Source organism: Balaenoptera physalus (genome assembly GCF_965194825.1).
Source record: "Balaenoptera physalus genome assembly, chromosome: 3".
Taxonomy (NCBI): domain Eukaryota; kingdom Metazoa; phylum Chordata; class Mammalia; order Artiodactyla; family Balaenopteridae; genus Balaenoptera; species Balaenoptera physalus.
Genome location: NC_138890.1, coordinates 179,245,472 through 179,268,505, shown reverse-complemented (window position 1 = coordinate 179,268,505; position 23,034 = coordinate 179,245,472).

Here is a 23,034-nt window from a genome sequence, read left to right as displayed (position 1 = left end):
CTTGAATTCCCCAGCACTCGAACAGGTCCACGAACACCGTTCTAGCAGGTCCAACGTGCCGTGCAAGTCTGGCTCATTGCCCAAGTCTGAGCTGCACTGAGAAAAACCCTCGGCTTCTTATTCCATCTGGGAGTCCCTGCCTGAACTCACCCTGCCTCCAAGAGAAAGTCGGCTTGCGTTCCGACTGAAACTAAAGCTCCGTTCCTCGGGTAACACTTCAGGCTTTTGAAGAGCCACGGGCCCGGAGGCCTAGCTGGGGCGTTCCTTCGTTGAGGCAGTTCGCTATTTGCAGAACACCCTGCTTCGAGGAGTTGATTCAGGGAAGGAACCACTGGGTAACCTGTGTCTCTTTGGACTTCTTAGAAAGCACCGGGATATATGCTGCATGTGCCCTTAGAAATGGGGGCCTGATGGAACTAGCCTTGCTTTCCCATTTTGAAAGCTGCATTCATGCTGCCTTGAAGCTACTTGAAATTGGCTGCTGTTGACAGGCCACTAGCCACTGTAGGCATGGCTCTGGGTGGAAAATGAGTTTTCTCTAGCTATGCCGGCTGCTTCGATGGCCGGAGTGGAGCTCATCCTGCCACGCCCTAGAGCTAAAGGGAAACTCAACGTGAGTACTGGCCTCGAGGTAAGTCCCTGAGTAGCCGCGCAGAAAGGGAGGCATGCAGCTGTTTCCATGAGGTCTTAGTCGCTGTTCTGCTTGATTTTATTTTATTTTTTTTATTTTTTATTTTTTTTTAAGATTTATTTTTTGATTGAGTGATCGCTATGTTGGGTCTTCGTTTCTGTGGTAGGGCTCTCTCCAGTTGCGGCAAATGGGGCCACTCTTCATCGCGGTGCGCGGGCCTCTCACTATCGCGGCCTCTCTTGTTGCGGAGCACAGGCTCCAGACGTGCAGGTTCAATCATTGTGGCCCACGGGCCCAGTTTCTCTGCGGCATGTGTGATCCTCTCAGACCAGGGCTCAAACCCGTGTCCCTTGCATTGGCAGGCATATTCTCAACCCCTGCGCCACCATGGAAGCCCCTGCTCTGCTTTATTTTAAAGGAAGTACCCTTTTCAGGACTCGTAGGCCCCTTGGGTGTGCATCATTTTCCCTCCAAGAACCCTGAGTACCTCCAGACTCCTGTGGGCCTGCTGAGCAACATCGAGGCCCAAAGGTCGGTCCCTCGGAGGCCCTCTGTGTATGCCGAGTGATGGGCAACACACTGCCTGTTCCTTAGGGAGAGCTACATTTCCAGAGCACTGGAACAGCCCCAGGACCACATTTCTAGCCAGTGCGACGTGCCCTGGAAGTGTTCGTCACGGCCCCCGTCTGAGCTGCCATGAGAAAACACTCTGCGTAGAATTCTTCGAGGGCCTCGTACCTGAAGTCACTCTGCTCGAGGAGAAAGTCAGCATCCTACCATGCTGTGGCGCTAACGGGACACTCAGCGTGAGCACTTGCCTCAAGGTAAGGCCCTGAATTGCCGTGCAGAAGCGGAGGCGTGCAGCAGTTTTCAGGAGGCCGTAGCCACTGCTCTGCATTAGTTTATTTATTTATTTATTTGTTTATCTATCTATTTATTTATTTAATATATCATTTTTTTTTTACTGTGTTGGGTCGTCGTTGCTGCATGTGAGCTTTCTCTAGTTGCAGCGAGCGGGGGCTACTCTTCGTTGCGGTGCGCGGGCTTCTAACTGCGGTGACTCCTCTTGTTGTGGAGCACAGGCTCTAGGCACTTGGACTTTATTAGTTCTGGCATGCGGGCTCAGTCATTGTGGCTCCCGGGCTCTACAGCGCAGGCTCAGTCGTTGTGGTTCACGGGCTTAGGTGCTCCTCAGCATGTGAGATCTTGGTGGACCAGGGCTCGAACCCATGTCCGCTTCATTGGCAGGTGGATTCCCAAACATTGCACCACAAGGGAAGCCCCTGCTCTGCATTATTTTAATGTCATTATGCTTTGCAGGACATCTAGGAGCCTCGCGTGGGCACCCTATTTCCTGCAAGAACACTGAGTACCCCGAGGCCCCCATGGGCCCGCTAAGCCACATCCAGGCCCATAGCCCTTCGGAGCCACTCTGTGTATGCCGAGTGTAGGGCAACACACTGCACTCCTTTTTGGGACAGCTTGAATTCCCCAGCACTCGAACAGGTCCACGTACACCGTTTTATCAGATCCAACGTGCCGTGCAAGACTGGCTCATTGCCCAAGTCTGAGCTGCACTGAGAAAAACCCTCGGCTTCGTATTCCATCTGGGAGTCCCTGCCTGAAGTCTCCCTGCCTCCAAGAGAAAGTCAGCTTGCGTTCCGACTGCAACTATTGTCCAGTTCCTCGGGTAACACTTCAGGCTTTTGAAGAGCCACGGGCCCGGAGGCCTAGCTGGGGCATTCCTTCGTTGAGGCAATTCGCTATTTGCAGAACACCCTGCTTCGAGGAGTTGATTCAGGGAAGGAACCACTTGGTAACCTGTGTCTCTTTGGACTTCTTAGAAAGCACCGGGATATATGCTGCGTGTGCCCTTGGAAATGGGGGCCTGATGGAACTAGCCTTGCTTTCCCATTTTGAAAGCTGCATTCATGCTGCCTTGAAGCTACTTGAAATTGACTGCTGTTGACAGGCCACTAGGCACTGTAGGCATGGCTCTGGGTAGAAAATGAGTTTTCTCTAGCTATGCCGGCTGCTTCGATGGCCGGGGTGGAGCTCATCCTGCCACGCTCTAGAGCTAAAGGGAAACTCAATGTGAGTACTGGCCTCGAGGTAAGTCCCTGAGTAGCCGCGCAGAAAGGGAGGCATGCAGCTGTTTCCATGAGGTCTTAGTCGCTGTTCTGCTTGATTTTATTTTATTTTTTTATTTTTTATTTTTTTAAGGTTTATTTTTTGATTGATTGATCGCTATGTTGGGTCTTCATTTCTGTGCTAGGGTTCTCTCCAGTTGCGGCAAATGGGGCCACTCTTCATCGCGGTGCGCGGGCCTCTCACTATCGCCGCCTCTCTTGTTGCAGAGCACAGGCTACAGACGCGCAGGTCAGTCGTTGTGGCCCACGGGCCCAGTTTGTCCGCGGCATGTGTGATCCTCTCAGACCAGGGCTCGAACTCGTGTCCCCTGCATTGGCAGGCATATTCTCAACCACTGCGCCACCACGGAAGCCCCTGTTCTGCTTTATTTTAAAGGAAGTACCCTTTTCACGACTCGTAGGCCCAACGGGTGTGCATCATTTTCCCTCCAAGAACCCTGAGTACCTCCAGACTCCTGTGGGCCTGCTGAGCAACATCGAGTCCCAAAGGTCAGTCCCTCGGAGGCCCTCTGTGTATGCCGAGTGATGGGCAACACACTGCCTGTTCCTTAAGGAGAGCTACATTTCCAGAGCACTGGAACAGCACCAGGACCACATTTCTAGCCAGTGCGACGTGCCCTGGAAGTGTTCGTCACGGCCCCCGTCTGAGCTGCCATGAGAAAACACTCTGCGTAGAATTCTTCGAGGGCCTCGTACCTGAAGTCACTCTACTCGAGGAGAAAGTCAGCATCCTACCATGCTGTGGCGCTAACGGGACACTCAGCCTGAGCACTTGCCTCAAGGTAAGGCCCTGAATTGCCGTGCAGAAGCGGAGGCGTGCAGCAGTTTTCAGGAGGCCGTAGCCACTGCTCTGCATTAGTTTATTTATTTATTTATTTGTTTATCTATCTATCTATTTATTTATTTATTTAATATATCATTTTTTTTTACTGTGTTGGGTCGTCGTTGCTGCATGTGAGCTTTCTCTAGTTGCAGCGAGCGGGGGCTACTCTTCGATGCGGTGCGCGGGCTTCTCTTTGCCGTGACTCCTCTTGTTGTGGAGCACAGGCTCTAGGCACTTGGACTTCATTAGTTCTGGCGTGCGGGCTCAGTCGTTGTGGCTCCCGGGCTCTACAGCGCAGGCTCAGTCGTTGTGGTTCACGGGCTTAAGTACTCCGCAGCATGTGAGATCTTGGTGGACCAGGGCTCGAACCCATGTCCGCTGCATCGGCAGGTGGATTCCCAAACATTGCACCACAAGGGAAGCCCCTGCTCTGCATTATTTTAATGTCAGTATGCTTTGCAGGACATCTAGGAGCCTCGCGTGGGCACCCTATTTCCTGCAAGAACACTGAGTACCCCGTGGCCCCCATGGGCCCGCTAAGCCACATCCAGGCCCATAACCCTTCGGAGCCACTCTGTGTATGCCAAGTGTAGGGCAACACACTGCACTCCTTCTTGGGACAGCTTGAAATCCCCAGCACTCGAACAGGTCCACGAACACCGTTCTAGCAGGTCCAACGTGCCGTGCAAGTCTGGCTCATTGCCCAAGTCTGAGCTGCACTGAGAAAAACCCTCGGCTTCTTATTCCATCTGGGAGTCCCTGCCTGAACTCACCCTGCCTCCAAGAGAAAGTCGGCTTGCGTTCCGACTGAAACTAAAGCTCCGTTCCTCGGGTAACACTTCAGGCTTTTGAAGAGCCACGGGCCCGGAGGCCTAGCTGGGGCGTTCCTTCGTTGAGGCAGTTCGCTATTTGCAGAACACCCTGCTTCGAGGAGTTGATTCAGGGAAGGAACCACTGGGTAACCTGTGTCTCTTTGGACTTCTTAGAAAGCACCGGGATATATGCTGCATGTGCCCTTAGAAATGGGGGCCTGATGGAACTAGCCTTGCTTTCCCATTTTGAAAGCTGCATTCATGCTGCCTTGAAGCTACTTGAAATTGGCTGCTGTTGACAGGCCACTAGCCACTGTAGGCATGGCTCTGGGTGGAAAATGAGTTTTCTCTAGCTATGCCGGCTGCTTCGATGGCCGGAGTGGAGCTCATCCTGCCACGCCCTAGAGCTAAAGGGAAACTCAACGTGAGTACTGGCCTCGAGGTAAGTCCCTGAGTAGCCGCGCAGAAAGGGAGGCATGCAGCTGTTTCCATGAGGTCTTAGTCGCTGTTCTGCTTGATTTTATTTTATTTTTTTTATTTTTTATTTTTTTTTAAGATTTATTTTTTGATTGAGTGATCGCTATGTTGGGTCTTCGTTTCTGTGGTAGGGCTCTCTCCAGTTGCGGCAAATGGGGCCACTCTTCATCGCGGTGCGCGGGCCTCTCACTATCGCGGCCTCTCTTGTTGCGGAGCAGAGGCTCCAGACGTGCAGGTTCAATCATTGTGGCCCACGGGCCCAGTTTCTCTGCGGCATGTGTGATCCTCTCAGACCAGGGCTCAAACCCGTGTCCCTTGCATTGGCAGGCATATTCTCAACCCCTGCGCCACCATGGAAGCCCCTGCTCTGCTTTATTTTAAAGGAAGTACCCTTTTCAGGACTCGTAGGCCCCTTGGGTGTGCATCATTTTCCCTCCAAGAACCCTGAGTACCTCCAGACTCCTGTGGGCCTGCTGAGCAACATCGAGGCCCAAAGGTCGGTCCCTCGGAGGCCCTCTGTGTATGCCGAGTGATGGGCAACACACTGCCTGTTCCTTAGGGAGAGCTACATTTCCAGAGCACTGGAACAGCCCCAGGACCACATTTCTAGCCAGTGCGACGTGCCCTGGAAGTGTTCGTCACGGCCCCCGTCTGAGCTGCCATGAGAAAACACTCTGCGTAGAATTCTTCGAGGGCCTCGTACCTGAAGTCACTCTGCTCGAGGAGAAAGTCAGCATCCTACCATGCTGTGGCGCTAACGGGACACTCAGCGTGAGCACTTGCCTCAAGGTAAGGCCCTGAATTGCCGTGCAGAAGCGGAGGCGTGCAGCAGTTTTCAGGAGGCCGTAGCCACTGCTCTGCATTAGTTTATTTATTTATTTATTTGTTTATCTATCTATTTATTTATTTAATATATCATTTTTTTTTTACTGTGTTGGGTCGTCGTTGCTGCATGTGAGCTTTCTCTAGTTGCAGCGAGCGGGGGCTACTCTTCGTTGCGGTGCGCGGGCTTCTAACTGCGGTGACTCCTCTTGTTGTGGAGCACAGGCTCTAGGCACTTGGACTTTATTAGTTCTGGCATGCGGGCTCAGTCATTGTGGCTCCCGGGCTCTACAGCGCAGGCTCAGTCGTTGTGGTTCACGGGCTTAGGTGCTCCTCAGCATGTGAGATCTTGGTGGACCAGGGCTCGAACCCATGTCCGCTTCATCGGCAGGTGGATTCCCAAACATTGCACCACAAGGGAAGCCCCTGCTCTGCATTATTTTAATGTCATTATGCTTTGCAGGACATCTAGGAGCCTCGCGTGGGCACCCTATTTCCTGCAAGAACACTGAGTACCCCGAGGCCCCCATGGGCCCGCTAAGCCACATCCAGGCCCATAGCCCTTCGGAGCCACTCTGTATGCCGAGTGTAGGGCAACACACTGCACTCCTTTTTGGGACAGCTTGAATTCCCCAGCACTCGAACAGGTCCACGTACACCGTTTTATCAGATCCAACGTGCCGTGCAAGACTGGCTCATTGCCCAAGTCTGAGCTGCACTGAGAAAAACCCTCGGCTTCGTATTCCATCTGGGAGTCCCTGCCTGAAGTCTCCCTGCCTCCAAGAGAAAGTCAGCTTGCGTTCCGACTGCAACTATTGTCCAGTTCCTCGGGTAACACTTCAGGCTTTTGAAGAGCCACGGGCCCGGAGGCCTAGCTGGGGCATTCCTTCGTTGAGGCAATTCGCTATTTGCAGAACACCCTGCTTCGAGGAGTTGATTCAGGGAAGGAACCACTTGGTAACCTGTGTCTCTTTGGACTTCTTAGAAAGCACCGGGATATATGCTGCGTGTGCCCTTGGAAATGGGGGCCTGATGGAACTAGCCTTGCTTTCCCATTTTGAAAGCTGCATTCATGCTGCCTCGAAGCTACTTGAAATTGACTGCTGTTGACAGGCCACTAGGCACTGTAGGCATGGCTCTGGGTAGAAAATGAGTTTTCTCTAGCTATGCCGGCTGCTTCGATGGCCGGGGTGGAGCTCATCCTGCCACGCTCTAGAGCTAAAGGGAAACTCAATGTGAGTACTGGCCTCGAGGTAAGTCCCTGAGTAGCCGCGCAGAAAGGGAGGCATGCAGCTGTTTCCATGAGGTCTTAGTCGCTGTTCTGCTTGATTTTATTTTATTTTTTTATTTTTTATTTTTTTAAGGTTTATTTTTTGATTGATTGATCGCTATGTTGGGTCTTCATTTCTGTGCTAGGGTTCTCTCCAGTTGCGGCAAATGGGGCCACTCTTCATCGCGGTGCGCGGGCCTCTCACTATCGCCGCCTCTCTTGTTGCAGAGCACAGGCTCCAGACGCGCAGGTCAGTCGTTGTGGCCCACGGGCCCAGTTTGTCCGCGGCATGTGTGATCCTCTCAGACCAGGGCTCGAACTCGTGTCCCCTGCATTGGCAGGCATATTCTCAACCACTGCGCCACCACGGAAGCCCCTGTTCTGCTTTATTTTAAAGGAAGTACCCTTTTCACGACTCGTAGGCCCAACGGGTGTGCATCATTTTCCCTCCAAGAACCCTGAGTACCTCCAGACTCCTGTGGGCCTGCTGAGCAACATCGAGTCCCAAAGGTCAGTCCCTCGGAGGCCCTCTGTGTATGCCGAGTGATGGGCAACACACTGCCTGTTCCTTAAGGAGAGCTACATTTCCAGAGCACTGGAACAGCACCAGGACCACATTTCTAGCCAGTGCGACGTGCCCTGGAAGTGTTCGTCACGGCCCCCGTCTGAGCTGCCATGATAAAACACTCTGCGTAGAATTCTTCGAGGGCCTCGTACCTGAAGTCACTCTGCTCGAGGAGAAAGTCAGCATCCTACCATGCTGTGGCGCTAACGGGACACTCAGCGTGAGCACTTGCCTCAAGGTAAGGCCCTGAATTGCCGTGCAGAAGCGGAGGCGTGCAGCAGTTTTCAGGAGGCCGTAGCCACTGCTCTGCATTAGTTTATTTATTTATTTATTTGTTTATCTATCTATCTATTTATTTATTTATTTAATATATCATTTTTTTTTACTGTGTTGGGTCGTCGTTGCTGCATGTGAGCTTTCTCTAGTTGCAGCGAGCGGGGGCTACTCTTCGATGCGGTGCGCGGGCTTCTCTTTGCCGTGACTCCTCTTGTTGTGGAGCACAGGCTCTAGGCACGTGGACTTCATTAGTTCTGTCATGCGGGCTTAGTCGTTGTGGCTCCCGGGCTCTAGCGCGCAGGCTCAGTCGTTGTGGTTCACGGGCTTAGGTGCTCCGCAGCATGTGAGATCTTGGTGGACCAGGGCTCGAACCCATGTCCGCTGCATCGGCAGGTGGATTCCCAAACATTGCACCACAAGGGAAGCCCCTGCTCAGCATTATTTTAATGTCATTATGCTTTGCAGGACATCTAGGAGCCTCGCGTGGGCACCCTATTTCCTGCAAGAACACTGAGTACCCCGAGGCCCCCATGGGCCCGCTAAGCCACATCCAGGCCCATAGCCCTTCGGAGCCACTCTGTGTATGCCGAGTGTAGGGCAACACACTGCACTCCTTCTTGGGACAGTTTGAATTCCCCAGCACTCGAACAGGTCCACGTACACCGTTCTATCAGGTCCAACGTGCCGTGCAAGACTGGCTCATTGCCCAAGTCTGAGCTGCACTGAGAAAAACCCTCCGCTTCGTATTCCATCTGGGAGTCCCTGCCTGAAGTCTCCCTGCCTCCAAGAGAAAGTCAGCTTGCGTTTCGACTGCAACTATTGCCCAGTTCCTCGGGTAACACTTCAGGCTTTTGAAGAGCCACGGGCCCGGAGGCCTAGCTGGGGCATTCCTTCGTTGAGGCAATTCGCTATTTGCAGAACACCCTGCTTCGAGGAGTTGATTCAGGGAAGGAACCACTTGGTAACCTGTGTCTCTTTGGACTTCTTAGAAAGCACCGGGATATATGCTGCGTGTGCCCTTGGAAATGGGGGCCTGATGGAACTAGCCTTGCTTTCCCATTTTGAAAGCTCCATTCATGCTGCCTTGAAGCTACTTGAAATTGACTGATGTTGACAGGCCACTACGCACTGTAGGCATGGCTCTGGGTAGAAAATGAGTTTTCTCTAGCTATGCCGGCTGCTTCGATGGCCGGGGTGGAGCTCATCCTGCCACGCTCTAGAGCTAAAGGGAAACTCAATGTGAGTACTGGCCTCGAGGTAAGTCCCTGAGTAGCCGCGCAGAAAGGGAGGCATGCAGCTGTTTCCATGAGGTCTTAGTCGCTGTTCTGCTTGATTTTATTTTATTTTTTTATTTTTTATTTTTTTAAGGTTTATTTTTTGATTGATTGATCGCTATGTTGGGTCTTCGTTTCTGTGTTAGGGCTCTCTCCAGTTGCGGCAAATGGGGCCACTCTTCATCGCGGTGCGCGGGCCTCTCACTATCGCCGCCTCTCTTGTTGCAGAGCACAGGCTCCAGACGCGCAGGTCAGTCGTTGTGGCCCACGGGCCCAGTTTGTCCGCGGCATGTGTGATCCTCTCAGACCAGGGCTCGAACTCGTGTCCCCTGCATTGGCAGGCATATTCTCAACCACTGCGCCACCACGGAAGCCCCTGTTCTGCTTTATTTTAAAGGAAGTACCCTTTTCACGACTCGTAGGCCCAACGGGTGTGCATCATTTTCCCTCCAAGAACCCTGAGTACCTCCAGACTCCTGTGGGCCTGCTGAGCAACATCGAGTCCCAAAGGTCGGTCCCTCGGAGGCCCTCTGTGTATGCCGAGTGATGGGCAACACACTGCCTGTTCCTTAAGGAGAGCTACATTTCCAGAGCACTGGAACAGCCCCAGGACCACATTTCTAGCCAGTGCGATGTGCCCTGGAAGTGTTCGTCACGGCCCCCGTCTGAGTTGCCATGAGAAAACACTCTGCGTAGAATTCTTCGAGGGCCTCGTACCTGAAGTCACTCTGCTCGAGGAGAAAGTCAGCATCCTACCATGCTGTGGCGCTAACGGGACACTCAGCCTGAGCACTTGCCTCAAGGTAAGGCCCTGAATTGCCGTGCAGAAGCGGAGGCGTGCAGCAGTTTTCAGGAGGCCGTAGCCACTGCTCTGCATTAGTTTATTTATTTATTTATTTGTTTATCTATCTATTTATTTATTTAGTTATTTATTATATCATTTTTTTTTTACTGTGTTGGGTCGTCGTTGCTGCATGTGAGCTTTCTCTAGTTGCAGCGAGCAGGGGCTACTCTTCGTTGCGGTGCGCGGGCTTCTAATTGCGGTGACTCCTCTTGTTGTGGAGCACAGGCTCTAGGCACTTGGACTTCATTAGTTCTGGCGTGCGGGCTCAGTCGTTGTGGCTCCCGGGCTCTACAGCGCAGGCTCAGTCGTTGTGGTTCACGGGCTTAAGTACTCCGCAGCATGTGAGATCTTGGTGGACCAGGGCTCGAACCCATGTCCGCTGCATCGGCAGGTGGATTCCCAAACATTGCACCACAAGGGAAGCCCCTGCTCTGCATTATTTTAATGTCAGTATGCTTTGCAGGACATCTAGGAGCCTCGCGTGGGCACCCTATTTCCTGCAAGAACACTGAGTACCCCGTGGCCCCCATGGGCCCGCTAAGCCACATCCAGGCCCATAACCCTTCGGAGCCACTCTGTGTATGCCAAGTGTAGGGCAACACACTGCACTCCTTCTTGGGACAGCTTGAATTCCCCAGCACTCGAACAGGTCCACGAACACCGTTCTAGCAGGTCCAACGTGCCGTGCAAGTCTGGCTCATTGCCCAAGTCTGAGCTGCACTGAGAAAAACCCTCGGCTTCTTATTCCATCTGGGAGTCCCTGCCTGAACTCACCCTGCCTCCAAGAGAAAGTCGGCTTGCGTTCCGACTGAAACTAAAGCTCCGTTCCTCGGGTAACACTTCAGGCTTTTGAAGAGCCACGGGCCCGGAGGCCTAGCTGGGGCGTTCCTTCGTTGAGGCAGTTCGCTATTTGCAGAACACCCTGCTTCGAGGAGTTGATTCAGGGAAGGAACCACTGGGTAACCTGTGTCTCTTTGGACTTCTTAGAAAGCACCGGGATATATGCTGCATGTGCCCTTAGAAATGGGGGCCTGATGGAACTAGCCTTGCTTTCCCATTTTGAAAGCTGCATTCATGCTGCCTTGAAGCTACTTGAAATTGGCTGCTGTTGACAGGCCACTAGCCACTGTAGGCATGGCTCTGGGTGGAAAATGAGTTTTCTCTAGCTATGCCGGCTGCTTCGATGGCCGGAGTGGAGCTCATCCTGCCACGCCCTAGAGCTAAAGGGAAACTCAACGTGAGTACTGGCCTCGAGGTAAGTCCCTGAGTAGCCGCGCAGAAAGGGAGGCATGCAGCTGTTTCCATGAGGTCTTAGTCGCTGTTCTGCTTGATTTTATTTTATTTTTTTTATTTTTTATTTTTTTTTAAGATTTATTTTTTGATTGAGTGATCGCTATGTTGGGTCTTCGTTTCTGTGGTAGGGCTCTCTCCAGTTGCGGCAAATGGGGCCACTCTTCATCGCGGTGCGCGGGCCTCTCACTATCGCGGCCTCTCTTGTTGCGGAGCACAGGCTCCAGACGTGCAGGTTCAATCATTGTGGCCCACGGGCCCAGTTTCTCTGCGGCATGTGTGATCCTCTCAGACCAGGGCTCAAACCCGTGTCCCTTGCATTGGCAGGCATATTCTCAACCCCTGCGCCACCATGGAAGCCCCTGCTCTGCTTTATTTTAAAGGAAGTACCCTTTTCAGGACTCGTAGGCCCCTTGGGTGTGCATCATTTTCCCTCCAAGAACCCTGAGTACCTCCAGACTCCTGTGGGCCTGCTGAGCAACATCGAGGCCCAAAGGTCGGTCCCTCGGAGGCCCTCTGTGTATGCCGAGTGATGGGCAACACACTGCCTGTTCCTTAGGGAGAGCTACATTTCCAGAGCACTGGAACAGCCCCAGGACCACATTTCTAGCCAGTGCGACGTGCCCTGGAAGTGTTCGTCACGGCCCCCGTCTGAGCTGCCATGAGAAAACACTCTGCGTAGAATTCTTCGAGGGCCTCGTACCTGAAGTCACTCTGCTCGAGGAGAAAGTCAGCATCCTACCATGCTGTGGCGCTAACGGGACACTCAGCGTGAGCACTTGCCTCAAGGTAAGGCCCTGAATTGCCGTGCAGAAGCGGAGGCGTGCAGCAGTTTTCAGGAGGCCGTAGCCACTGCTCTGCATTAGTTTATTTATTTATTTATTTGTTTATCTATCTATTTATTTATTTAATATATCATTTTTTTTTTACTGTGTTGGGTCGTCGTTGCTGCATGTGAGCTTTCTCTAGTTGCAGCGAGCGGGGGCTACTCTTCGTTGCGGTGCGCGGGCTTCTAACTGCGGTGACTCCTCTTGTTGTGGAGCACAGGCTCTAGGCACTTGGACTTTATTAGTTCTGGCATGCGGGCTCAGTCATTGTGGCTCCCGGGCTCTACAGCGCAGGCTCAGTCGTTGTGGTTCACGGGCTTAGGTGCTCCTCAGCATGTGAGATCTTGGTGGACCAGGGCTCGAACCCATGTCCGCTTCATCGGCAGGTGGATTCCCAAACATTGCACCACAAGGGAAGCCCCTGCTCTGCATTATTTTAATGTCATTATGCTTTGCAGGACATCTAGGAGCCTCGCGTGGGCACCCTATTTCCTGCAAGAACACTGAGTACCCCGAGGCCCCCATGGGCCCGCTAAGCCACATCCAGGCCCATAGCCCTTCGGAGCCACTCTGTGTATGCCGAGTGTAGGGCAACACACTGCACTCCTTTTTGGGACAGCTTGAATTCCCCAGCACTCGAACAGGTCCACGTACACCGTTTTATCAGATCCAACGTGCCGTGCAAGACTGGCTCATTGCCCAAGTCTGAGCTGCACTGAGAAAAACCCTCGGCTTCGTATTCCATCTGGGAGTCCCTGCCTGAAGTCTCCCTGCCTCCAAGAGAAAGTCAGCTTGCGTTCCGACTGCAACTATTGTCCAGTTCCTCGGGTAACACTTCAGGCTTTTGAAGAGCCACGGGCCCGGAGGCCTAGCTGGGGCATTCCTTCGTTGAGGCAATTCGCTATTTGCAGAACACCCTGCTTCGAGGAGTTGATTCAGGGAAGGAACCACTTGGTAACCTGTGTCTCTTTGGACTTCTTAGAAAGCACCGGGATATATGCTGCGTGTGCCCTTGGAAATGGGGGCCTGATGGAACTAGCCTTGCTTTCCCATTTTGAAAGCTGCATTCATGCTGCCTTGAAGCTACTTGAAATTGACTGCTGTTGACAGGCCACTAGGCACTGTAGGCATGGCTCTGGGTAGAAAATGAGTTTTCTCTAGCTATGCCGACTGCTTCGATGGCCGGGGTGGAGCTCATCCTGCCACGCTCTAGAGCTAAAGGGAAACTCAACGTGAGTACTGGCCTCGAGGTAAGTCCCTGATTAGCCGCGCAGAAAGGGAGGCATGCAGCTGTTTCCATGAGGTCTTAGTCGCTGTTCTGCTTGATTTTATTTTATTTTTTTTATTTTTTATGTTTTTTTAAGATTTATTTTTTGATTGATTGATCGCTATGTTGGGTCTTTGTTTCTGTGCTAGGGCTCTCTCCAGTTGCGGCAAATGGGGCCACTCTTCATCGCGGTGCACGGGCCTCTCACTATCGCAGCCTCTCTTGTTGCGGAGCACAGGCTCCAGACGCGCAGGTTCAGTCATTGTGGCCCACGGGCCCAGTTTCTCCGCAGTATGTGTGATCCTCTCAGACCAGGGCTCGAACGTGTGTCCCCTGCATTGGCAGGCATATTCTCAACCACTGCGCCACCAGGGAAGCCCCTGTTCTGCTTTATTTTAAAGGAAGTACCCTTTTCAGGACTCGTAGGCCCCTCGGGTGTGCATCATTTTCCCTCCAAGAACCCTGAGTACCTCCAGACTTCTGTGGGCCTGCTGAGCAACATCGAGGCCCAAAGGTCGGTCCCTCGGAGGCAAGCTGTGTATGCCGAGTGATGGGCAACACACTGCCTGTTCCTTAAGGAGAGCTACATTTCCAGAGCACTGGAACAGCCTCAGGACCACATTTCTAGCCAGTGCGACGTGCCCTGGAAGTGTTCGTCACGGCCCCCGTCTGAGCTGCCATGAGAAAACACTCTGCGTAGAATTCTTCGAGGGCCTCGTACCTGAAGTCACTCTGCTCGAGGAGAAAGTCAGCATCCTACCATGCTGTGGCGCTAACGGGACACTCAGCGTGAGCACTTGCCTCAAGGTAAGGCACTGAATTGCCGTGCAGAAGCGGAGGCGTGCAGCAGTTTTCAGGAGGCCGTAGCCACAGCTCTGCATTAGTTTATTTATTTATTTATTTGTTTATCTATCTATCTATTTATTTATTTATTTAATATATCTTTTTTTTTTACTGTGTTGGGTCGTCGTTCCTGCATGTGAGCTTTCTCTAGTTGTAGCGAGCGGGGGCTACTCTTCGTTGCGGTGCGCGGGCTTCTAATTGCGGTGACTCCTCTTGTTGTGGAGCACAGGCTCTAGGCACTTGGACTTCATTATTTCTGGCATGTGGGCTCTGTCGTTGTGGCTCCCGGTCTCTACAGCGCAGGCTCAGTCGTTGTGGTTCACGGGCTTAAGTACTCCGCAGCATGTGAGATTTTGGTGGACCAGGGCTCGAACCCATGTCCGCTTCATCGGCAGGTGGATTCCCAAACATTGCACCACAAGGGAAGCCCCTGCTCTGCATTATTTTAATGTCAGTATGCTTTGCATGACATCTAGGAGCCTCGCATGGGCACCCTATTTCCTGCAAGAACACTGAGTACCCCGAGGCCCCCATGGGCCCGCTAAGCCACATCCAGTTCCATAGCCCTTCGGAGCCACTCTGTGTATGCCGAGTGTAGGGCAACACACTGCACTCCTTCTTGGGACAGCTTGAATTCCCAGCACTCGAACAGGTCCACGAACACCGTTCTAGCAGGTCCAATGTGCCGTGCAAGTCTGGCTCATTGCCCAAGTCTGAGCTGCACTGAGAAAAACCCTCGGCTTCGTATTCCATCTGGGAGTCCCTGCCTGAAGTCTCCCTGCCTCCAAGAGAAAGTCGGATTGCGTTCCGCCTGCAACTAAAGCCCAGTTCCTCTGGTAACACTGCAGGCTTTTGAAGAGCCACGGGCCCGGAGGCCTAGCTGGGTCGTTCTTTCGTTGAGGCAGTTCGCCATTTGCAGAACATCCTGCTTCGAGGAGTTGATTCAGGGAAGGAACCACTGGGTAACCTGTGTCTCTTTGGACTTCTTAGAAAGCACCGGGATATATGCTGCGTTTGCCCTTGGAAACAGGGGCCTGATGGAACTAGCCTTGCTTTCCCATTTTGAAAGCTGCATTCATGCTGCCTTGAAGCTACTTGAAATTGACTGCTGTTGACAGGCCACTAGCCACTGTAGGCATGGCTCTGGGTGGAAAATGAGTTTTCTCTAGCTATGCCGGCTGCTTCGATGGCCGGGGTGGAGCTCATCCTGCCACGCTCTAGAGCTAACGGGAAACTCAACGTGAGTACTGGCCTCGAGGTAAGTCCCTGAGTAGCCGCGCAGAAAGGGAGGCATGCAGCTGTTTCCATGAGGTCTTAGTCGCTGTTCTGCTTGATTTGATTTTATTTTTTTATTTTTTATTTTTTTTTAAGGTTTATTTTTTGATTGATTGATCGCTATGTTGGGTCTTCATTTCTGTGCTATGGCTCTTTCCTGTTGCCGCAAATGGGGCCACTCTTCATCGCGGTGCGCGGGCCTCTCACTATCGCGGCCTCTCTTGTTGCGGAGCACAGGCTCCAGACGTGCAGGTTCAGTCATTGTGGCCCACGGGCCCAGTTTCTCCGCGGCATGTGTGATCCTCTCAGACCAGGGCTCGAACCCGTGTCCCCTGCATTGGCAGGCATATTCTCAACCACTGCGCCACCAGGGAAGCCCCTGTTCTGCTTTATTTTAAAGGAAGTACCCTTTTCAGGTCTCGTAGGCCCCTCGGGTGTGCATCATTTTCCCTCCAAGAACCCTGAATACCTCCAGACTCCTGTGGGCCTGCTGAGCAACATCGAGGCCCAAAGGTCGGTCCCTCGGAGGCCCTCTGTGTATGCCGAGTGATGGGCAACACACTGCCTGTTCCTTAAGGAGAGCTACATTTCCAGAGCACTGGAACAGCCTCAGGACCACATTTCTAGCCAGTGCGACGTGCCCTGGAAGTGTTCGTCACGGCCCCCGTCTGAGCTGCCATGAGAAAACACTCTGCGTAGAATTCTTCGAGGGCCTCGTACCTGAAGTCACTCTGCTCGAGGAGAAAGTCAGCATACTACCATGCTGTGGCGCTAACGGGACACTCAGCGTGAGCACTTGCCTCAAGATAAGGCCCTGAATTGCCGTGCAGAAGCGGAGGCGTGCAGCAGTTTTCAGGAGGCCGTAGCCACTGCTCTGCATTAGTTTATTTATTTATTTATTTGTTTATCTATCTATTTACTTATTTATTTAATATATCATTTTTTTTTTTACTGTGTTGGGTCGTCGTTGCTGCATGTGAGCTTTCTCTCGTTGTAGCGAGCGGGGGCTACTCTTCGTTGCGGTGCGCGGGCTTCTCATTGCGGTGACTCCTCTTGTTGTGGAGCACAGGCTCTAGGCACTTGGACTTCATTAGTTCTGGCATGCGGGCTAGGTCGTTGTGGCTCCCGGGCACTACAGCGCAGGCTCAGTCGTTGTGTTTCACGGGCTTAAGTACTCCGCAGCATGTGAGATCTTGGTGGACCAGGGCTCGAACCCATGTCCGCTTCATCGGCAGGTGGATTCCCAAACATTGCACCACAAGGGAAGCCCCTGCTCTGCATTATTTTAATGTCAGTATGCTTTGCAGGACATCTAGGAGCCTCGCGTGGGCACCCTATTCCCTGCAAGAACACTGAGTACCCCGAGGCCACCATGGGCCCGCTAAGCCACATCCAGGCCCATAGCCCTTCGGAGCCACTCTGTGTATGCCGAGTGTAGGGCAACACACTGCACTCCTTCTTGGGACAGCTTGAATTCCCCAGCGCTCGAACAGGTCCACGAACACCGTTTTAGCAGGTCCAACGTGCCGTGCAAGGCTGGCTCATTGCCCAAGTCTGAGCTGCACTGAGCAAAACCCTCGGCTTCGTATTCGATCTGGGAGTCCCTGCCTGAAGTCTCCCTACCTCCAAGAGAAAGTCGGCTTGCGTTCCCCCTGCAACTAAAGCCCAGTTCCTCTGGTAACACTGCAGGCTTTTGAAGAGCCACGGGCCCGGAGGCCTAGCTGGGTCGTTCCTTCGTTGAGGCAGTTCGCTATTTGCAGAACACCCTGCTTTGAGGAGTTGATTCAGGGAAGGAACCACTGGGTAACCTGTGTCTCTTTGGACTTCTTAGAAAGCACCGGGATATATGCTGCGTGTGCCCTTGGAAATGGGGGCCTAATGGAACTAGCCTTGCTTTGCCATTTTGAAAGCTCCATTCATGCTGCCTTGAAGCTACTTGAAATTGACTGCTGTTGACAGGCCACTAGCCACTGTACGCATGGCTCTGGGTAGATAATGAATTTTCTCTAGCTATGCCGACTGCTTCGATGGCCGGGGTGGAGCTCATCCTGCCACGCTCTAGAGCTAAAGGGAAACTCAACGTGAGTACTGGCCTCGAGGTAAGTCCCTGATTAGCCGCGCAGAAAGGGAGGCATGCAGCTGTTTCCATGCGGTCTTAGACGCTGTTCTGCTTGATTTTATTTTATTTTTTTATTTTTTATTTTTTTTTAATATTTTTTTTTTGATTGATTGATCGCTATGTTGGGTCTTCGTTTCTGTGCTAGGGCTCTCTCCAGTTGTGGCAAATGGGGCCACTCTTCATCGCGGTGCGCGGGCCTCTCACTATCGCGGCCTCTCTTGTTGCGGAGCACATGCTCCCGACGCGCAGGTTCAGTCATTGTGGCCCACGGGCCCAGTTTCTCCGCGGCATGTGTGATCCTCTCAGACCAGGGCTCGAACCCGTGTCCCCTGCATTGGCAGGCATATTCTCAACTACTGCGCCACCAGGAAGCCCCTGTTCTGCTTCATTTTAAAGGAAGTACCCTTTTCAGGACTCGTAGGCCCCTCGGGTGTGCATCATTTTCCCTCCAAGAACCCTGAGTACCTCCAGACTCCTGTGGGCCTGCTGAGCAACATCGAGGCCCAAAGGTCGGTCCCTCGGAGGCCCTCTGTGTATGCCGAGTGATGGGCAACACACTGCCTGTTCCTTAAGGAGAGCTACATTTCCAGAGCACTGGAACAGCCTCAGGACCACATTTCTAGCCAGTGCGACGTGCCCTGGAAGTGTTCGTCACGGCCCCCGTCTGAGCTGCCATGAGAAAACACTCTGCGTAGAATTCTTCGAGGGCCTCGTACCTGAAGTCACTCTGCTCGAGGAGAAAGTCAGCATCCTACCATGCTGTGGCACTAACGGGACACTCAGCGTGAGCACTTGCCTCAAGGTAAGGCCCTGAATTGCCGTGCAGAAGCAGAAGCTTGCAGCAGTTTTCAGGAGGCTGTAGCCACTGCTCTGCATTAGTTTATTTATTTATTTATTTGTTTATCTATGTATTTATTTATTTATTTAATATATCATTTTCTTTTTTACTGTGTTGGGTCGTCGTTGCTGCATGTGAGATTTCTCTACTTGCAGCGAGCGTGGGCTACTCTTCATTGCGGTGCGCGGGCTTCTCATTGCGGTCACTCCTCTTGTTGTGGAGCACAGGCTCTAGGAACGTGGACTTCATTAGTTCTGGCATGAGGGCTCAGTCGTTGTGGCTCCCGAGCTCCAGAGCGCAGGCTCAGTCGTTGTGGTTCACGGGCTTAGGTGCTCCGCAGCATGTGAGATCTTGGTGGACCAGGGCTCGAACCCATGTCCGCTGCATCGGCAGGTGGATTCCCAAACATTGCACCACAAGGGAAGCCCCTGCTCTGCATTATTTTAATGTCAGTATGCTTTGCAGGACATCTAGGAGCCTCGCGTGGACACCCTATTTCCTGCAAGAACACTGAATAACCCGAGGCCCCCATGGGCCCGCTAAGCCACATCCAGGACCATAGCCCTTCGGAGTCACTCTGTGTATGCCGAGTGTAGGGCAACACACTGCACTCCTTCTTGGGACAGCTTGAATTCCCCAGGACTCGAACAGGTCCACGAACACCGTTCGAGCAGGTCCAACGTGCCGTGCAAGACTGGCTCATTGCCCAAGTCTGAGCTGCACTGAGAAAAACCCTCGGCTTCGTATTCCATCTGGGAGTCCCTGCCTGAAGTCTCCCTGCCTCCAAGAGAAAGTCGGCTTGCGTTCCGACTGCAACTAAAGCCCAGTTCCTCGGGTAACACTTCAGGCTTTTGAAGAGCCACGGGCCCGGAGGCCTAGCTGGGGTGTTCCTTCGTTGAGGCAGTTCGCTATTTGCAGAACACCCTGCTTCGAGGAGTTGATTCAGGGAAGGAAGCACTGGGTAACCTGTGTCTCCATGCACTTCTTAGAAAGCACCGGATTATATGCTGCGTGTGCCCTTGGAAATGGGGCCCTGATGAAACTAGCCTTGCTTTGCCATTTTGAAAGCTCCATTCATGCTGCCTTGAAGCTACTTGAAATTGACTGCTGTTGACAGGCCACGAGCCACTGTAGGCATGGCTCTGGGTAGAAAATGAGTTTTCTCTAGCTATGCCGGCTGCTTCGATGGCCGGGGTGGAGCTCATCCTGCCACGCTCTAGAGCTAAAGGGAAACTCAACGTGAGTACTGGCCTCGAGGTAAGTCCCTGATTAGCCGCGCAGAAAGGGAGGCATGCAGCTGTTTCCATGAGGTCTTAGTCGCTGTTCTGCTTGATTTTATTTTATTTTTTTTATTTTTTATGTTTTTTTAAGATTTATTTTTTGATTGATTGATCGCTATGTTGGGTCTTTGTTTCTGTGCTAGGGCTCTCTCCAGTTGCGGCAAATGGGGCCACTCTTCATCGCGGTGCGCGGGCCTCTCACTATCGCAGCCTCTCTTGTTGCGGAGCACAGGCTCCAGACGCGCAGGTTCAGTCATTGTGGCCCACGGGCCCAGTTTCTCCGCAGTATGTGTGATCCTCTCAGACCAGGGCTCGAACGTGTGTCCCCTGCATTGGCAGGCATATTCTCAACCACTGCGCCACCAGGGAAGCCCCTGTTCTGCTTTATTTTAAAGGAAGTACCCTTTTCAGGTCTCGTAGGCCCCTCGGGTGTGCATCATTTTCCCTCCAAGAACCCTGAGTACCTCCAGACTCCTGTGGGCCTGCTGAGCAACATCGAGGTCCAAAGGTCGGTCCCTCGGAGGCCCTCTGTGTATGCCGAGTGATGGGCAACACACTGCCTGTTCCTTAAGGAGAGCTACATTTCCAGAGCACCGGAACAGCCTCAGGACCACATTTCTAGCCAGTGCGACGTGCCCTGGAAGTGTTCGTCACGGCCCCCGTCTGAGCTGCCATGAGAAAACACTCTGCGTAGAATTCTTCGAGGGCCTCGTACCTGAAGTCACTCTGCTCGAGGAGAAAGTCAGCATACTACCATGCTGTGGCGCTAACGGGACACTCAGCGTGAGCACTTGCCTCAAGGTAAGGCCCTGAATTGCCGTGCAGAAGCGGAGGCGTGCAGCAGTTTTCAGGAGGCCGTAGCCACTGCTCTGCATTAGTTTATTTATTTATTTATTTGTTTATCTATCTATTTATTTATTTATTTAATATATCATTTTTTTTTTTACTGTGTTGGGTCGTCGTTGCTGCATGTGAGCTTTCTCTCGTTGCAGCGAGCGGGGGCTACTCTTCATTGCGGTGCGCGGGCTTCTCATTGCGGTGACTCCTCTTGTTGTGGAGCACAGGCTCTAGGCACGTGGACTTCATTAGTTCTGGCATGCGGGCTCAGTCGTTGTGGCTCCCGGGCTCTACAGCGCAGGCTCAGTCGTTGTGGTTCACGGGCTTAAGTACTCCGCAGCATGTGAGATCTTGGTGGACCAGGGCTCGAACCCATGTCCGCTTCATTGGCAGGTGGATTCCCAAATATTGCACCACAAAGGAAGCCCCTGCTCTGCATTATTTTAATGTCAGTATGCTTTGCAGGACATCTAGGAGCCTCGCGTGGGCACCCTATTTCCTGCAAGAACACTGAGTACCCCGAGGCCCCCATGGGCCCGCTAAGCCACATCCAGGCCCATAGCCCTTCGGAGCCACTCTGTGTATGCCGAGTGTAGGGCAACACACTGCACTCCTTCTTGGGATAGCTTGAATTCCCCAGCACTCGAACAGGTCCACGAACACCGTTCTAGCAGATCCAACGTGCCGTGCAAGTCTGGCTCATTGCTCAAGTCTGAGCTACACTGAGAAAAACCCTCGGCTTCTTATTCCATCTGGGAGTCTCTGCCTGAAGTCTCCCTGCCTCCAAGAGAAAGTCGGCTTGCGTTCCGCCTGAAACTAAAGCCCAGTTCCTCTGGTAACACTGCAGGCTTTTGAAGAGCCACGGGCCCGGAGGCCTAGCTGGGTCGTTCCTTCGTTGAGGCAGTTCGCTATTTGCAGAACACCCTGCTTCGAGGAGTTGATTCAGGGAAGGAACCACTGGGTAACCTGTGTCTCTTTGGACTTCTTAGAAAGCACCGGGATATATGCTGCATGTGCCCTTAGAAATGGGGGCCTGATGGAACTAGCCTTGCTTTCCCATTTTGAAAGCTGCATTCATGCTGCCTTGAAGCTACTTGAAATTGGCTGCTGTTGACAGGCCACTAGCCACTGTAGGCATGGCTCTGGGTGGAAAATGAGTTTTCTCTAGCTATGCCGGCTGCTTCGATGGCCGGCGTGGAGCTCATCCTGCCACGCCCTAGAGCTAAAGGGAAACTCAACGTGAGTACTGGCCTCGAGGTAAGTCCCTGAGTAGCCGCGCAGAAAGGGAGGCATGCAGCTGTTTCCATGAGGTCTTACTCGCTGTTCTGCTTGATTTTATTTTATTTTTTTTATTTTTTATTTTTTTTTAAGATTTATTTTTTGATTGAGTGATCGCTATGTTGGGTCTTCGTTTCTGTGGTAGGGCTCTCTCCAGTTGCGGCAAATGGGGCCACTCTTCATCGCGGTGCGCGGGCCTCTCACTATCGCGGCCTCTCTTGTTGCGGAGCACAGGCTCCAGACGTGCAGGTTCAGTCATTGTGGCCCACGGGCCCAGTTTCTCCGCGGCATGTGTGATCCTCTCAGACCAGGGCTCAAACCCGTGTCCCTTGCATTGGCAGGCATATTCTCAACCCCTGCACCACCATGGAAGCCCCTGCTCTGCTTTATTTTAAAGGAAGTACCCTTTTCAGGACTCGTAGGCCCCTTGGGTGTGCATCATTTTCCCTCCAAGAACCCTGAGTACCTCCAGACTCCTGTGGGCCTGCTGAGCAACATCGAGGCCCAAAGGTCGGTCCCTCGGAGGCCCGCTGTGTATGCCGAGTGATGGGCAACACACTGCCTGTTCCTTAAGGAGAGCTACATTTCCAGAGCACTGGAACAGCCCCAGGACCACATTTCTAGCCAGTGCGACGTGCCCTGGAAGTGTTCGTCACGGCCCCCGTCTGAGCTGCCATGAGAAAACACTCTGCGTAGAATTCTTCGAGGGCCTCGTACCTGAAGTCACTCTGCTCGAGGAGAAAGTCAGCATCCTACCATGCTGTGGCGCTAACGGGACACTCAGCGTGAGCACTTACCTCAAGGTAAGGCCCTGAATTGCCGTGCAGAAGCGGAGGCGTGCAGCAGTTTTCAGGAGGCCGTAGCCACAGCTCTGCATTAGTTTATTTATTTATTTATTTGTTTATCTATCTATTTATTTATTTATTTAATATATCTTTTTTTTTTACTGTGTTGGGTCGTCGTTGCTGCATGTGAGCTTTCTCTAGTTGCAGCGAGCGGGGGCTACTCTTCGTTGCCGTGCGCGGGCTTATAATTGCGGTGACTCCTCTTGTTGTGGAGCACAGGCTCTAGGCACTTGGACTTCATTAGTTCTGGCATGCGGGCTCAGTCGTTGTGGCTCCCGGTCTCTACAGCGCAGGCTCAGTCGTTGTGGTTCACGGGCTTAAGTACTCCGCAGCATGTGAGATCTTGGTGGACCAGGGCTCGAACCCATGTCCGCTTCATCGGCAGGTGGAT